This window comes from Jaculus jaculus, chromosome 18 (assembly GCF_020740685.1).
Source record: "Jaculus jaculus isolate mJacJac1 chromosome 18, mJacJac1.mat.Y.cur, whole genome shotgun sequence".
NCBI lineage: Eukaryota > Metazoa > Chordata > Mammalia > Rodentia > Dipodidae > Jaculus > Jaculus jaculus.
This window is the reverse complement of record NC_059119.1, coordinates 14216204-14231409: the sequence shown is the minus strand read 5'-3', so window position 1 is coordinate 14231409 and position 15206 is coordinate 14216204.

Below are 15206 nucleotides of genomic sequence, written 5' to 3'. Positions count from 1 at the left end.
GCAAGCATGCAATATTACACATGCCCACAAGGAGGCGCATCGGTCTGGAGTTCGCTCACCGTGGCTAAAAGGCCCCGGGGCTCCCATTCTGTCTCTCGCTCTGTGTCTCTTTCTCCCTCTCCCTCAAAAATAAAATTAAAATTTATCAAAACAAAAAGAATATTCCTCCAAGTTCTCTCCATTGTCCAGGGCAGAGGACCAGGGTAATTATAGGCCACCTCTCTCATTCATTTGTTTGCTAGGACTGCTTCCAGGGTCACCCAGGGCACTTCCAGTCAGGGGGTACCAAAGAAAGATGGGGGGGGGGCAGCTCGGTAACTACAGCACCTTCCAAGGAGGGCCAGGGAGAGGTGGGGTGCTAGAAGTCAGTACAGGCAGAAGGCTGTGGCACACCCTCTCCCCTGAGAGGCATACCACACAGTCACAGGAAAGGACCCACGACTGGAGCCTATAGCCCGTAGTGGTTAAGGGAACAAGCTTCAGAATCAGTCCTGCGTGGGAGGCCCAGTTTAAAATGCATAATCTGACCTCCAACATGTTGCTCAGACTGTTTTCACTTCCAATGGTGACAACACCTGCCTTACAGAGCTCTGAGAATCACTGTTGGAAAGGAAGTGGGGTACAGTTAGCCCCAGGCCAGGGGCAGTAATGCTCAGTTGAGTGGTGGCCACTCTTATGATGATGACGTCAAAATTTCCCACAGTGAGAGGATGAAGGATGGGCAGAGTTGGCCAGGCACAGGCAAGCACTCCAGCCAGCAACGTGGTTGAAGACTGTGCAGGACTGGGCTTATGGCTCGAGTGGAGAGCGTTTGCTTGTCTAGTGTGCAGGAGGTGTGGGTTCCATGGGTGAGGGGAGCGACATGTCAGGAGCAGAGGATCCACAACCAGCTCTGTAAAGAACAGTAGGCTGGGCTGGATCGATGGCTTAGCAGCTGAGGCGCTTGCCTGCAAAGCCTAAGGACCCACGTTCGACTCTCCAGATCCCACATTAGCCAGATACAGAAAGGTGAGGAAAGTGCAAGGTCACGCATGACCACTAGGTGGTGCAACTACCTGAAGTTAGATTGCAGTGGCTGAGGTGCGAATTCTCTCTCCCCTCTCTCACTCTCTAAAAATTTAAAAATAAAATAAAGTAAGTAGCCTATGCTTCCTTCTTCCTCCACCATTTTTATTTGGGGGGGGGGCAGATAGAATGGACACATCACAGCCTCTAGCCACTGCGAATGAACTCCAGATGTGTGCGCCACCGTGTGTATCTGACTTACATGGGTCCTGGGGAATCGAACCTGGGTCTGGCTTTGCTGGTAAGCACCCTGATGCTAAACCTCTCCAGTCCCAGCCCACCATTTGTTTATGGCTTTCCCTATAAGACCCGATGTGCCCATTTCTTGGTCCACCTTATCCTACAGTGGTTTCCCTGGATTTCCATGTCCTGTCTCCAGGGTTCAGTCAGTTCTATTTCATATGTGACGAACTAGTACACTGACCTGAGCACAGTAGGACAAGTGCTCACAGATCACCTGACCCTGGAGAAACAGTGGCAGGATGGGACCGTGTGGGAGGTCCGAGAGGGTCCTTCCTCCTCCCCAGCCAAACCTGCGTTGCCAACAGTCAAATCAAGAGCATGCTGCTCGAACCACAGGGATTCAGTCTGGAAGGGGGATATGTTGTGAGAAGCAAACATTACAAGATGAGTCAAATTTTTCAAAAGCCATAAATAAATTTTTCATTACAAACTAAAAAAAAAAAATTTTTTTTTAAAGAGCTATATAGCGGTCATCACTCAGCACAGCCCCTGGCTTAGGCACTTGCAGCCGAGGAGAAGGGGGGTACGGGAGGAGAGCTCCATAGCACTGCTGGGGAAGGCTTCCTGTCCCCAAACCCACCAGTGACAAAACACCCTGGAAGCGCTGGGTGTGGTGACACACGCCTTTAATCCCAGCACTCATGAGGCAGAGGTAGGAGGATCACGATGAGTTCGAGGCCCAGGTCAGCCTGGGCTAGAGCAAGACCCTACCTTGGGGGTCGGCGGGGGAGAATGTAGCATGGGTGTTTTGTGGGAGTCAAGAGAAGCCTCTCTCGTTGGCTTTTTTTGAGGGGTAGGGGATGTTTTTACTCTAGCTCAGGCTGACCTGGAGATCCCTCTGTAGCCCAGGCTGGCCTTGAACCCTCAGCAATCCCACACCTCAGCCTCCTGAGTGCTGGAATTAAAGGTGTGCCCAGCTCAGGTTGCTGGCTTCCCCCCCCCCCCCATTTGATTTATTTGAGAGAGAGAGAATGGGCATGCTAGAGCCTTCAGCCACTGCAAACAAACTCGAGATGCATGTGTCACCTTGTACATCTGGCTTAAGTGGGTCCTGGGGAATTGAACCAGGGTTTTTTGGCTTCTCAGGCAAACATGTTAACCACTAAGCCATCTCTCCAGCCCATTTTTTTTTTTTTCCTGTTGGCTTTTTAAAAAGTATTTTATTTGAGTGAGAGAAAGAGGGAGAGAGAGAGAGAGAGAATGAATGAATGAATAGGCACACCAGAGCCCACCATGTGTATCTGGCTTACATAGGTACTGGGGAATCAAACTTAGGCTCCCTAGGCAAGCACCTTAACCACTAAACCATCTTTCCAGCTCAGTACACACAAACTTGTGTTCTACTCAGCTAACAGTTGTTGAACGCATTACAATGGAGAACAACAGTAAGAACGCATTACAATGGAGAACATTTCACTATAAAAACCACTTGTTTTTCTCTTCCTGTTACTTGTAAATTCTGAAGATACGTATTTTCCCCATAGGGTAAAAACAAAACAAAACAAAACACAAGTATGCAAGATAGATATCAGGTATTGGCAGTTTTTCTATCTGCATTTGTGCATAAAAATTTAATAAATGCAGGAATGTAAAGCATTAATAAATATAAGTAAAAAAAATAAAGGGCTAGAGAGCTTAGCAGTTAAGGCACTTGTCTGCAAAGCTTAACAACCCAGGTTTGACTCCCCACTTCTCATTTAAAGCAGAAGCAGTGGTGCATGCATCTGGAGTTCATTTGCAGCAGCTGGAGGCCCTGGCATGCCTATTCTCATTCATTCATTTTCTTTCTTTTCTCTCTGCACTTGCAAATAAAAATAAATATATCAAAATATTTCAGTGAGCAAGGTTCCACAATGCAAGTTTTTAAGAGGTTTTTTTTTTTTTTTTTTTTGGTTTTTTGAGGTAGGGTCTCATTCTAGCCCAGGCTGACCTGGAATTCACTACATAGTTTCAGGGTGGCCTCGAACTCACAGCAGTCTTCCTACCTACCTCTGCCTGCCAAGTGCTGGGATTAAAGGTGTGTACCACCATACCAGGCTAAAGTTTTTTTTTTTTTTTTTTTAATTAAGTCGAGAGGGAGAGAAAGAAACAGAGAGAGGGGGGCAGATAGAGAGACATTGGGTGCACCAGGACCTCCAGCCACTGCAAATGAACTCCAGACACATGTGCCATCTTATGCATCTGGCTTACGTGGGTCCTGGGGAACTGAACCTAAAGTCTTTGGGTTTGCAGGCAAGCACCTTAAATGCTAAGCCATCTCTCCAGCCCTGCAATACAATTTTATAACAGTTATGAATCAACCTATTTTCTGAACAAAAACTGGCATTTGGATTTTAACAAACAAGTCAATTGAGGTTCTGCTGAGATTGCAAAGCTATCCCCCAGGTCCACTCAGACTGTAGCCGTGACGCCAGGACAGAACGGGGCTGACCAGGCGCTGAGCACTAGCCGGGTGAGGATCCAGCCTTGTGAGGCAGCTGAGATGGTACACTTTATAACACCCCAGCCAAGGGGTCAGTGGGGGAGCTCGCCCAGCATTTCACGCCCTGGGTTCCCACCCCAGCACCACTCTGGAAGGGATGTGAGCTGTGAGTCAGCCACAGGGAGGAAGTACTTTGCTCCAAGACCCAGCAGCAGCCTCCCAGGGCTATGTGCAGCCGATGCCCAGCCGGCGAGGACTGACCACGTGGGAACTTCCAGCTGCTTCTTCCCATGGCTTGACCCAGCCCAGCCAGCCAAGGGGAGGCCCTGCCCGTCACTCTCCACATGGGCTCTTTACCCCCTCCAGCTCCCCGCATGGCAGGGGCTCCTTGCTCCTTGAACTTCCTTTTTTTTTTTTTGCTTTTCAAGGTAGGGTCTCACTCTATCTCAGGCTGACCTGGTCCTTGAACTTTCTTTTTTCTTATTTTCTTTCCCCAGATTTCCCAGGCCCTCCACATGGGATCTTCTAGCCACATCGATGCCTTTCCTTGGCTCTGTACTTCCCTCAATAACTATTTTATGATCCTTCTTAGTCTTTTTTTAAATTCTTTGATTAAAATTAGAAGCAAACTTAGGGTTTAGGGTCCAAGGACTTTCCTGAACCCTGAGCACCCCATTACAGGAGAGAACTCATGTCTGGCACTAGAAGTAAGTCAGAATCCCATACTTAGGAAACTCAGACTTCAGAGAGAAGCCCCTGTCTCTGGAGAACAGTGGGCTTGCATACCAAAAAGACTCTAAAATTAACTTTGCATACCTCCTTTAACCCAAGTGGCTCTCACTATTGGTTGGAGAATTTATTTTATTTTACAGATGACAGAGAAAATGGAGGAGAACCAAGGTCCATCGAGTAAATGAAAAGATAGCCGACTGCCAACCACAAGACCCGCCACCTCCACCACATCTTGTTGAGGCCCAGAAGAAACTGCAGAGGAAGCACTGACATGAATACTGGTCTTACTGCCAGCCTGACAACCAGCTCCAGGGTGTGGTGACAGATACAATGATCAATGAAAATCCATTAAAGCAGAAATTCAGAGGCTACAGAGAACTTAACACTGAATCAGACTGCCAACAGGCCTGCCACGGCTCAGAAAACACTGCAGAAGAAAGGGAAGAAAGATTTTAAGAGCCACAGAGTGGGTAGGAATACCCTGAGGCCTTCATGACCTTACAGTAAATACCATAACCACATTGAGGCTGGCCCCTAGGAGATATATATATATATAAACTTATGAGAGAGAGAGAGAGAGAGAGAGAGAGAGAGAGAGAGAGAGAGAGAGAGAGACTGACTATGATATGAATGAATAGGTGCACACCAGGGCCTCCAGCTACTGCAAATGAACTCCAGGCACATGCACCACCATGGTCATCTGGCTTACATGGGTACTGGGGAGTCAAACCTGGGTTCTTAGGCTTTGCAGACCAATGCCTTAACTGCCTTGCCATCTCTCCAGACCCATAACCTATATATAAAATACAATTTTAGGGGCTGGAGAGGTGGCTTAGCGGTTAAGGCACATGCCTGCAAAGGCAAAGAACCCAGGTTTCATTCCCCAGGACCTATGTAAGCCAGATGTACAAGGCGGCACATGTGTCTGGAGTTCGTTTGCAATGGCTGGAGGCCCTGGTGTGCCCATTCTCTCTCTCTCTCTCTCTCTCTTTCTCTGTCTGTCAATCTCAAATAAATAAAAATAAACAAAAAAATTTTTAAAAAAGTTGTGTTACAAAACACCAACTCTTCCTACATTTACAGATATAACTTCCATCTTCAGTTGTAAAAATCTGGAAGCTATAAACATTGAGCATAGTTACATATATCTTTATTTATATAATTCTGTTTTGAAATTTATAAATTGAAGTCAGATCAAATGTCAAGCATTTAGATGCCCATTCTGTTATTCGAGATGTATTTTTTAAAAAATCCTAAATCAGGGGCTGCAGAGATGGCTTAGTGGTTAAGGAGTTTGCCTGCAAAGCTCAAGGACTCTGGTCCGATTCCCCAGGACCCACATAAGCCAGATGCACAAGTGGGTTCTTGTGTCTGGAGTTCGTTTGCAGTGGCTAGAGACCCTGGCATGCCCATTTTTGTGTGCGCGTGCTCTCTGTCTAATAAATAAATAAAATATATTAAAATTTAAAAATATTTTAAAAAATCCTAAATCAAACTGAAAGGGTTGAGGCTTGGGAGTTTGTTTGTTTTAGTTTTAAATATACTGGTTGGGGACTGGAGAGATGGCTTAGCAGTTAAGGTGCTTGTCTGCAAAGCCAAAGGACCAAGGTTCAATTCCCCAGTACCCACATAAGCCAGATGCAGAAGGTGGCACATTCATTCTGAGTTCATTTGCAGCAGATGAAGGCTCTGGCCCATCTACTCTCTCTATTCTTTCTGTCTGCCTGTCTCTCTCAAATAAATAAAAATAAAATAAAATAATTTTTTTTTAAAAGACTACTGTTTGGGCTAGAGAGATTGTTTAGTGGTTAAGGAATAAGGACCCAGGTTCGATTCTCTACTACCTGTATAAAGCCAGATGCACAAGGTGGTGCATGCATCTGGAGTTCATTTGCAGTGGGTGGAGGCCCTGGTGTGCCCATTCTCACTCTCTATTCACCCCCGCCCTCTAATAAATAAAACATTTATATATATATATGTGTATATATATATATATATATATACACACATATATATATATGAACCATTATTTCCACTGAATATTTCAGTTGTCAAGAAGCTATGCTTTTTCTAGTGTGGGCCAGGGGAGGCAGCACACACCTGTAATCCCGCACTCGGGAGCCTGAGGCAGCAGGACTTGGGAGGCAGAGGAAGGAGGAACGCTGCGAATTCGAGGCCAGTCTATGACTACATAGTGAATTCCAGATCAACCTGGGCTCGAGTGAGACCCTACCTCAAACAAAAGCAGCATTTGAGGCTGAGTATTGGGGAGGGTGAGTCCAGATGAATCGTATTCCAGCCAGGGCCACTTCCTTCCTGGGTGCCTCTCTCTCAGAAGAGCCCCATACTTGTTCAATGTTTGGCTATCTCCAGGGAGATGAAGACAGGAGAATGTCCCAGGATCTTGAGACTAGAGGGGTGGTCAACAATGAGAGACTGCGCATTAAGTGAAATGGAGGGTGAGTTATCGTATGGCCTCCACATACACACTGTGACATGCATGTGCCCGTACTTTCACATTTGAACATAACACATGCACACAAAAAAGTAAGTTTTGTTTTGTTTTGTTTTTCAGGGTAGGGTCTCACTGTAGCCCAGGTTGGGATCCACTATGTAGTCCCATGCTGGCCTCAAACTCACAGGAATCCTCCTACCTTGACCTCCCAAATGCTGGGATTAAAGACATGTACCACTACGCCTGGCATAAATAATTTTTTTTTTTTTACAAACAGAGACTAGCAAACTGGACTTAAAAGTGACATAATCCCAGTATATGTCATCTATAAGGGACAAAGATGGGTGAAAGATAAAAGGACTGAGGAAAACATTGCATACAAACACTAATCAAAACAGTTGAGGGATGGAGGGATGGCTTAGTGGTTAGGTGTTTGCTTGCAAAGCCAAAGGACCCAGGTTCTATTCCCCAGGACCCACGTTAGCCAGATGCACAAGGGGGCGTGTATGTCTGGAACTCGTTTGCAGTGGCTGGAGGCCCTGGCGTGCCCATTCTGTCTCTCTCTCCCTCCCTCTTTCTGTCAAATAAATAAAATAGTAAAACCACCACATCTCTTAAATCTCCTGCTCGCCTTACAAAGAGTTGAGATCACTATTCTTGTATCAGATGAGTCCAAGATAACAAAACACAGAACACTATGTATTAATAAATCCCTTAATTCAAAATAGAATAAACAGGGCTGGGGAAACAGCTTAGCTGTTAAGGCATTTGCCTGCAAAGCCTAAGGACCCTGGTTCAGTTCCCCAGGACCCATGTAAGCCAGATGCACAAGGGGCACTTGTGTCTGGAGTTTGTTTGCAGTGGCTAGAGGTGCTGCCGTGCCCATTCTCTCTTCCTCTCTCTCAATTAAATAAAGTATTTAAAAAATAAAAAATAAATATAATAATCATGTGCACCTAACATCAGAGCTCAGAAATACAGGCCTTAAGGAAGGAATGGTTCCACAGTACCAACTGTCACACGTAAATGTCTTTCAGTCACAAGACGGCCAGATGGAAGATAAATCAGACACTCAACCCAACAACTATGAAATATGCATTTTCCCCTCAAATATAATAGAACGTTCTCCAGAATCAAGCATGTGTCAGGCCATAAAGACAGCTATTTACAACAGCAAGGTAATGAATGGAATCAGCCTGGGTGTCTATCAGCTGACGAGTGGATAATGAAAATGATACACAAGCTTATGTTCAGAGAAAAAGAAAAAGGATATTGGGAAATTCTCAGGAAAACTGATTTAAGTGCAAAAAATTGTATTATTGAGGCAGTCCAGGGCCAGAAAGACCAACACGCCATGTCCTCTCTCTTATGCAGACACTAGCTCCTCAGCTGATGTGGGAACGGTGTGCGCAGAGCTTTGGAAATGAGGAGGGAATCCCCAAGAGGGGGAATGAGAGGCTTCAAGACCCGGGGAGATGGCTCGGTGGGGAAGAATGGCTGTTGTAAACATGAGGACAGGACAGGGCCTAAGATTGCTTGAGTTTGAGTCCTCAGGACCCACACAGACAGCTGGGTGTGGCCATGCGCATTGGAAACTCCAGTCCCAAGGGGAGCAGGATCATTTGGAGAATCGCTGGTGTTCATGAAAACTGCATTTCTACATCCAGAAAGAGACTTCCTCTCAAGGAACTATCTGAATGAACAATAGAGGAAGGACAGCTGATATTCTCATCTGGTCTCCAGAACCACTGCACCATCTATAAACACACACACAACCACGCACCCACCCTGTTTTAAGAGAGTGGTAGCTGGGCAAAAGGTTCAGTGGATAAGAGTGCTTGCCAAGCAGTCATGAAGGCTTGAGACTGTCTGAGTTCAATCCACAGCAACCACATTAAAAAAAGAAAAAAAAAAAAAGAAAAAAAAAAAGCTGGGTCTGGAGAGACCGCTTAGCAGTTAAAGCATTTACTTGTGAATGCCTTAGGACCCAGGTTCGATTCTCCAGTCCCCACATAAGCCAGATGCACAAGGTGGTACATGCATCTGAAGTTCATTTACAGTGACTAGAGGCCCTGGTGCACCCATCTTCCATCTCTCTCTCAAATAACTAAATTAAAAAAAATTTTTTTTTTGAAGTAGAGTCTCACTATAATCCAGGCTGACCTGGAATTCACTATGTAGTCTCAGGGTAGCCTTGAACTCAAGGCAATCCTACCTCTGCCTCCCAAGTGCTGGGATTAAAGGCATTCACCACCACACCCAGCTCTAATATATATATAATATATATTATATATATAATATATGTATATATATACACACATATACGTATACACATATACATATATATACACATATACATATACACATATACATATACATATACATATACACATACACATACACATACACACACACACACACACATATATTTAAAGCTGGGCATGGCCAAAACACATCTGTGACCCCAGTCCTATACAGTGGTTGGGGGCAGAGACAAGAGATTCCCTAGGAATAACTGCTCAGCCAGTCTGAAAAGCAGCAGCCCTGGGTTCCATTTCAAGGAAGCAGCAGGGATAAGCGATGAGGCGGTCACATGGTATTCCCCTGCGCTCCCCTGTTGCGGTCAGATTCACGTTGCTGGGAGAAAACTCCTGACCAAGAGCAGCATGTGGGAGGAAAGGGTTTATTTTGGCTTACAGACTCAAGGGGAAGCTCCATGGCAGCGCGGGAAAATGACAGCATGAGCAGAGGGTGGACATCACCTCCTGGCCAACATCAGGTGGACAACAGCAACAGAAAAGTGTGCTAAACACTGGCAAGAGGAAACTGTCTATGACATCCATAAGGGCACCACCAACAACACACTGCCTCCAGGAGGCTCAATTCCTGAATTGCTACCAGCTGGGGACCTAGCATTCCAAACACACGGGTTCATGGGAGACACCTCAATCAAGACATCACATCCATATCCACATATATTTGCGTACACATATGCATAGGCCATACACACAGCACACATACTACACACACGTGCCACACCACATGTATTCCACAAAGAGGGGAGAAGCTAGCTGGGTGTGGTGGTGCATGTCTTTAATCCCAGCACTCGGGAGGCAGAGGTAGGAGGATCACCATGAGTTCAAGGCCAGACTGGGACTACATAATGAGTTCTAGGTCAGCCTGGGCTAGAGGGACACCCTGCCTCAGAAAAGAAAGAAAGAAAAAAACTGGAGAGGAAAGAGTTAAAGAACGCATGAGACATGAAAGGGAAAGGGAATGGAAATGCTTAAGTGGGTGGGCAATGGGGGAGAATGGGTGGGTGTGTGTGTGTTGGGGGGGGGAGTAAACCGAAACAAGTGATATATAAAAATGTCTGGAGAGATGGCTTAGTGGTTAAGCGCTTGCCTGTGAAGCCTAAGGACCCCAGTTCGAGGTTCAATTCCCCAGGACCCACATTAGCCAGATGCACAAGGGGGCACATGCGTCTGGAGTTCATTTGCAGTGGCTGGATGCCCTAGCGTGCCCATTCTCTCTCTAACTGCCCCTTTCTCTCTCTGTAACTCTCAAATAAATAAAAACAAACAAAAATAATTTTTTAAAAAAGGCCTGTATTACTGAAGACTCCACATACTTGGGCTGCAAGGCCACTGAGAAATCCTGATGGAACTGAGCTGATAACCTCCTCCATGTAGACCAGCTGACAGAAAGCTGGAAGAAGCCACACAGTTCAATGGGAGAAAGAGATATCACCAAGGAAGATACTCAACAGTGGACACTGCAAGCCTTATATTTGGCCAGCCAGGCCAAATGAGCCAATGGGTGCAATAGTCTATCATGGTGGAAACTAACTGCCCTCTAATTGGACTGGAGAGGCCTGCTCCAGGGAATACATCCCTGATACTGAAAACTTAAAACAGGGGTAGTCATGAGCCCTACGGGTGTAACGTCTGCCGTTGTCTGGATAAATGTATATACTATGCTTATCAAACTGCCCAGTAAGCACTTCTCTTAATATTCATACCCTATATTAATGCTACTCTCACTGTTTGGTAGAGAATCTTCTCTTTTCAGATGGCAGTGACCTTGGAATGACTCAGAAGGCATCATGGTGCTGGAAAGAAGTGACCAGAGTGCTCAGTACTGCAATATCTCTATCACACCTTCCAAGGCTCAGGGTCTAATAAGGAAGAGGTGGTGGAAAGAATGTAAGAGCCAAAGGAAGGGTAGGACTCCTTACACTGTGCTCCCTCCAGACACAAAATGGCCTGGATATTCATGACCTCACAGTGCCTGACACTACCTACACAAGACCATCATGATAGGAGGAAAAGATCATGACATCAAAATAAAACAGATACTAATTGAGATAGGGAGGGGATATGATGGAGAATGGAATTTCAAAGGGGAAAGTGGGGGGAGGGAGGGTGTTACCATGAGATTTTTTTAATAATCATGGAAGAGGTTAATAAAAATTGAGAAAAAAAAGGCCTGAAGGCAGTCTGTTACATTGTCACACGGTAAGTTCATTTTGAACAAAGGGACCCTTTATGGGTGGATTAAATTGCTCCCAGAAGCTGTGGGTTTTTAAATGAAATTTCCAGTGCCAGGGGTGGGCTACCTCTTTCTGAGTCTTTGGTCAGGGTAGCCCCTAAGGCCTCCAAAATAATACAGGCAATTGCCACTGCTGCTGATTGCCCACCAGAGCTGGATGGTAAGACCCTATTGCTGAAGTTTCATTATATGTTCTGCTTGTAAGACATAAAGAAGCAAGCTGGAATTGGGATGGAAGCTTCTATAGACCAGCCTCATAGTCCTGGAAGGTGCTGTGCGGCTGCTGGGGGAGAATGGTCAACGGTCTTTCTCAGCTGCTTACCCTGAGGGCAAGCCTCCTGACAGTCCAGGCAAGTTGCATGCGCTGGTGTAATGGTGGCAAGTCTACTCTGGGGGTGACCAAACCTCTGTAAACCAGGTTAGAAGGCCTGCTACCCAGAAACAAGTCTTAACTGAGTTCATAATACCAGGTAACAAGCCCTGGGCTGGGGCACCCATAGGTTCTAGTGGGAAAATTGTTATTTTGCTAAATGGACACGATGCGCCATCAAATAACTTTCTAAATAACCATGGCCATGCCTTCAGATTGCACCTGCCAACTTTGACTAGCGCAGCTTCTTTTTGCAGTGGGCAGCAGTCATTCCATAAGCTCGTAACTGCTCAAAAGTGATGAGAATAAGTGGCAGTCGAATGCTCATCTATAAATGAGACATCTATATCACTCCTCTCCCCCATGACTCAGGACCCATCACAAAAGACAGAAAGAAAATAACAGCTATGGGAAGGGTAGGAGTTATCTAGAACACCAATTTCCAGGAATGACCTAGCTATTGCATTCTCTTTTTAAAAAAAGTTTTATTTATTTGAGAGCAACAGACAGAGAAAGAGGCAGATGGATAGAGAATGGGTGCACCAGGGCCTTCAGCCACTGTAGACGAACTCCAGACACATGTGCCACCTTGTACATCTGGCTTATATGGGTACTGAGATATCTAGCCTCAAACCAGGGTCCTTAGGCTTCATAGGCAAGTGCTTAACTGCTAAGCCATCTCTCCAGCTCTGCATTCTTTTTTTTTTTTAAATTTATTTATTTGAGAGCGACAGACACAGAGAGAAAGACAGATAGAGGGAGAGAGAGAGATTGGGCGCGCCAGGGCTTCCAGCCTCTGCAAACGAACTCCAGACGCGTGCGCCCCCTTGTGCATCTGGCTAATGTGGGACCTGGGGAACCGAGCCTCGAACTGGGGTCCTTAGGCTTCACAGGCAAGCGCCTAACCGCTAAGCCATCTCTCCAGCCCTGCATTCTCTTTTTTAAAAAGTATTTTATCTGAGAGAGAGAATGGGTATGCCAGGGCCTCTAGCCATTGCAGTCGAGTTCCAGATATCTGTGCTAGCATATGCCCCTGGCTTATATGTGGGTACTAGGAGATAGGAGGTAGAGGGCTGGAGAGAGAGCTTAGTAGTTAAGGTGCATGCCAGCAAAGCCTAAGAACCCAGGTTTGATTCTCCAGGCCCCACATAAGCCAGATGCACATGGTAGCACATGCATCTGGAATTCGTTTGCAGTGGTTGGATGCCCTGGAGTGTCCATTCTCTCACTCTCTCTCCCTCTTTGTCTGTCAAATAAATGAATAAATAAAAATATTTTAAAACTACAGGGCTGGGGAAATGTCTCAGTAGTTAAAGGCATTTGCTTGCAAAACCTTCCAGCCCAAGTTAGATTCCCCGGCCACCCATTTAAAACCAGATGCACAAAGTAGCACATGCATCTGGAGTTCATTTGCAGCAGTAAGGGGGCCTTGGTGCACCTGTTCTCATTTTTTTGAGGTAGGGTTTCACTCTAGTCTAGGCTGACCCAGAATTCACTATGTGGTTTTAGGGTGGCCTTGAACCCATGGCGATCCTCCTACCTCTGCCTCCCGAGTGCTGGGATTAAAGGCTTGTGCCATCATGCCTGGCTTCAAAATTAAACTTTTAGAATGCTAATATTACTTGCCATCTTGTGTTTGCCAAGAGAAACTGAAATTACTTTCATTAATATTGATTGAAACTGAAGTAGTTAAAAGTATAAACTTTGGCAACCTAATAAATGAATTTTCTGAAAAGTCAAAATCATATGATCAAATAAGTCATCACATATTAATAAAGTATTATGAATAAATATTTTTTTGCATGTTATAGTTTTTTAAAATTTGAGAGAGAGAGAGAGAGAAGCAGAGAGGGAGGGAGAGGGTGAGCTAGAGCCTTCAGCGGCTGCAAAAGAACTTCAGACGTGTGCACCCCCTTGTGCACATGTGCAACATTGCACACTTGTGTCACTGTATCTGCTTACATGGGACCTGGAGATTCAGACACGAGTTCTTAGGCTTTGCAGGCCAGGGCCTTAACTGCTGACCCATTTCTCCAGCCCACACGCCATAGTTTTAATTTCCTTGGATTATTACTCATGCATCACTGGCATCAATATATCTTATAAATATTGAGACTTAAATTATTTTAAATATTTTATTTTTATTTATTTGTTTGACATAGAAAGAGAGAGAGAATGGGCATACCAGGGCCTCCAATCACTGCAATCGAACTCCAGACACAGGTGCCCCCCCTTGTGCATCTGGCTAACGTGGGTCCTGGGGAATCAAACCTGGGTCCTTTGGCTTTGTAGGCAAATGTCTTAACTGCTAAGCCATCCCCCCAGCCCTCTTGGTTTTTTGTTTGAGAGAGAGAGAGAACTGGCATGCCAGGCACTCACTAATCGAACTCCAGACTCTTGCACCACCTAGTGCTTGCCTCACCTTTGTGAATCTGGCTTACATGGGATCTGGAAAGTAGAACACGGGTCCTTAGGCTTTGCAGGCAAGTGCCTTAATGGCTAAGCCATCTCTCCAAGCCCAATATTGAGACATTTTTTAGGGGGAAAATACTTTATACTTGAATCTTTAACAGTAGCCCCAAATTAAGCCCAGTACCTTGTACATACTAGACTGATCACCAGTGACTGACCACCAAGCTATATCCCAGCTTTCCTTGCTGTTTGAGAAATAGCTCTGCATTTTTGTTTTTGCTGGACCTCACAAATTATATAGCTGGCACTGGCCCCAGTCTTCCCCCTGAGAGCCTGCCTGGTTTTACCCAAGTCATTTAACCTCTGTGTCTTGATTTCTCACCTTTCAAATGATATGTCCCCACTTCATAGAATTGACATGAGTGTGTGTGTAAGAGAGAGAAAGAGACAGGGATTTGAAAATGTGTAAATGCTTTAAAATGTTGGGTGGCTTTTTGCCAGTTTTACTTTATTATTTGTTGTGTGTGTGTGTGTGTCAGAGAGAGAGAGGAGAGAGAGGGAGGGAGGGAGGGAGGGAGGGAGGGAGGGAGGGAGGGAGGGAGAGAGAGAGAGAGAGAGAGAGAGAGAGAGAGAATGAGACTATTGGCATACCACAGCCTCTTGCTGCTGCAAATCATCTTCAGATGCATATGCCACTGTGTGCATCTGGCTTTATGTGGGGAACTGGGGAACTGAACCCAAGCTAGCAGGCTTCTCAAACAAGTGCCTTCAGCAGCTGAATCATCCCCCAGCTCCCATTCTTGCTTTTTAATTGACACAGTAATCGCATCTGAGTATTTTTGGACCACAACCCTTCCTGGGTCTAAGACTTTTAGGCAAACACATTTCTTATCTAACTTGGAGGAATTGAACTCATTATTTCCTGGGGACCTTTCCTGGCATTTAAGAAAGAAACT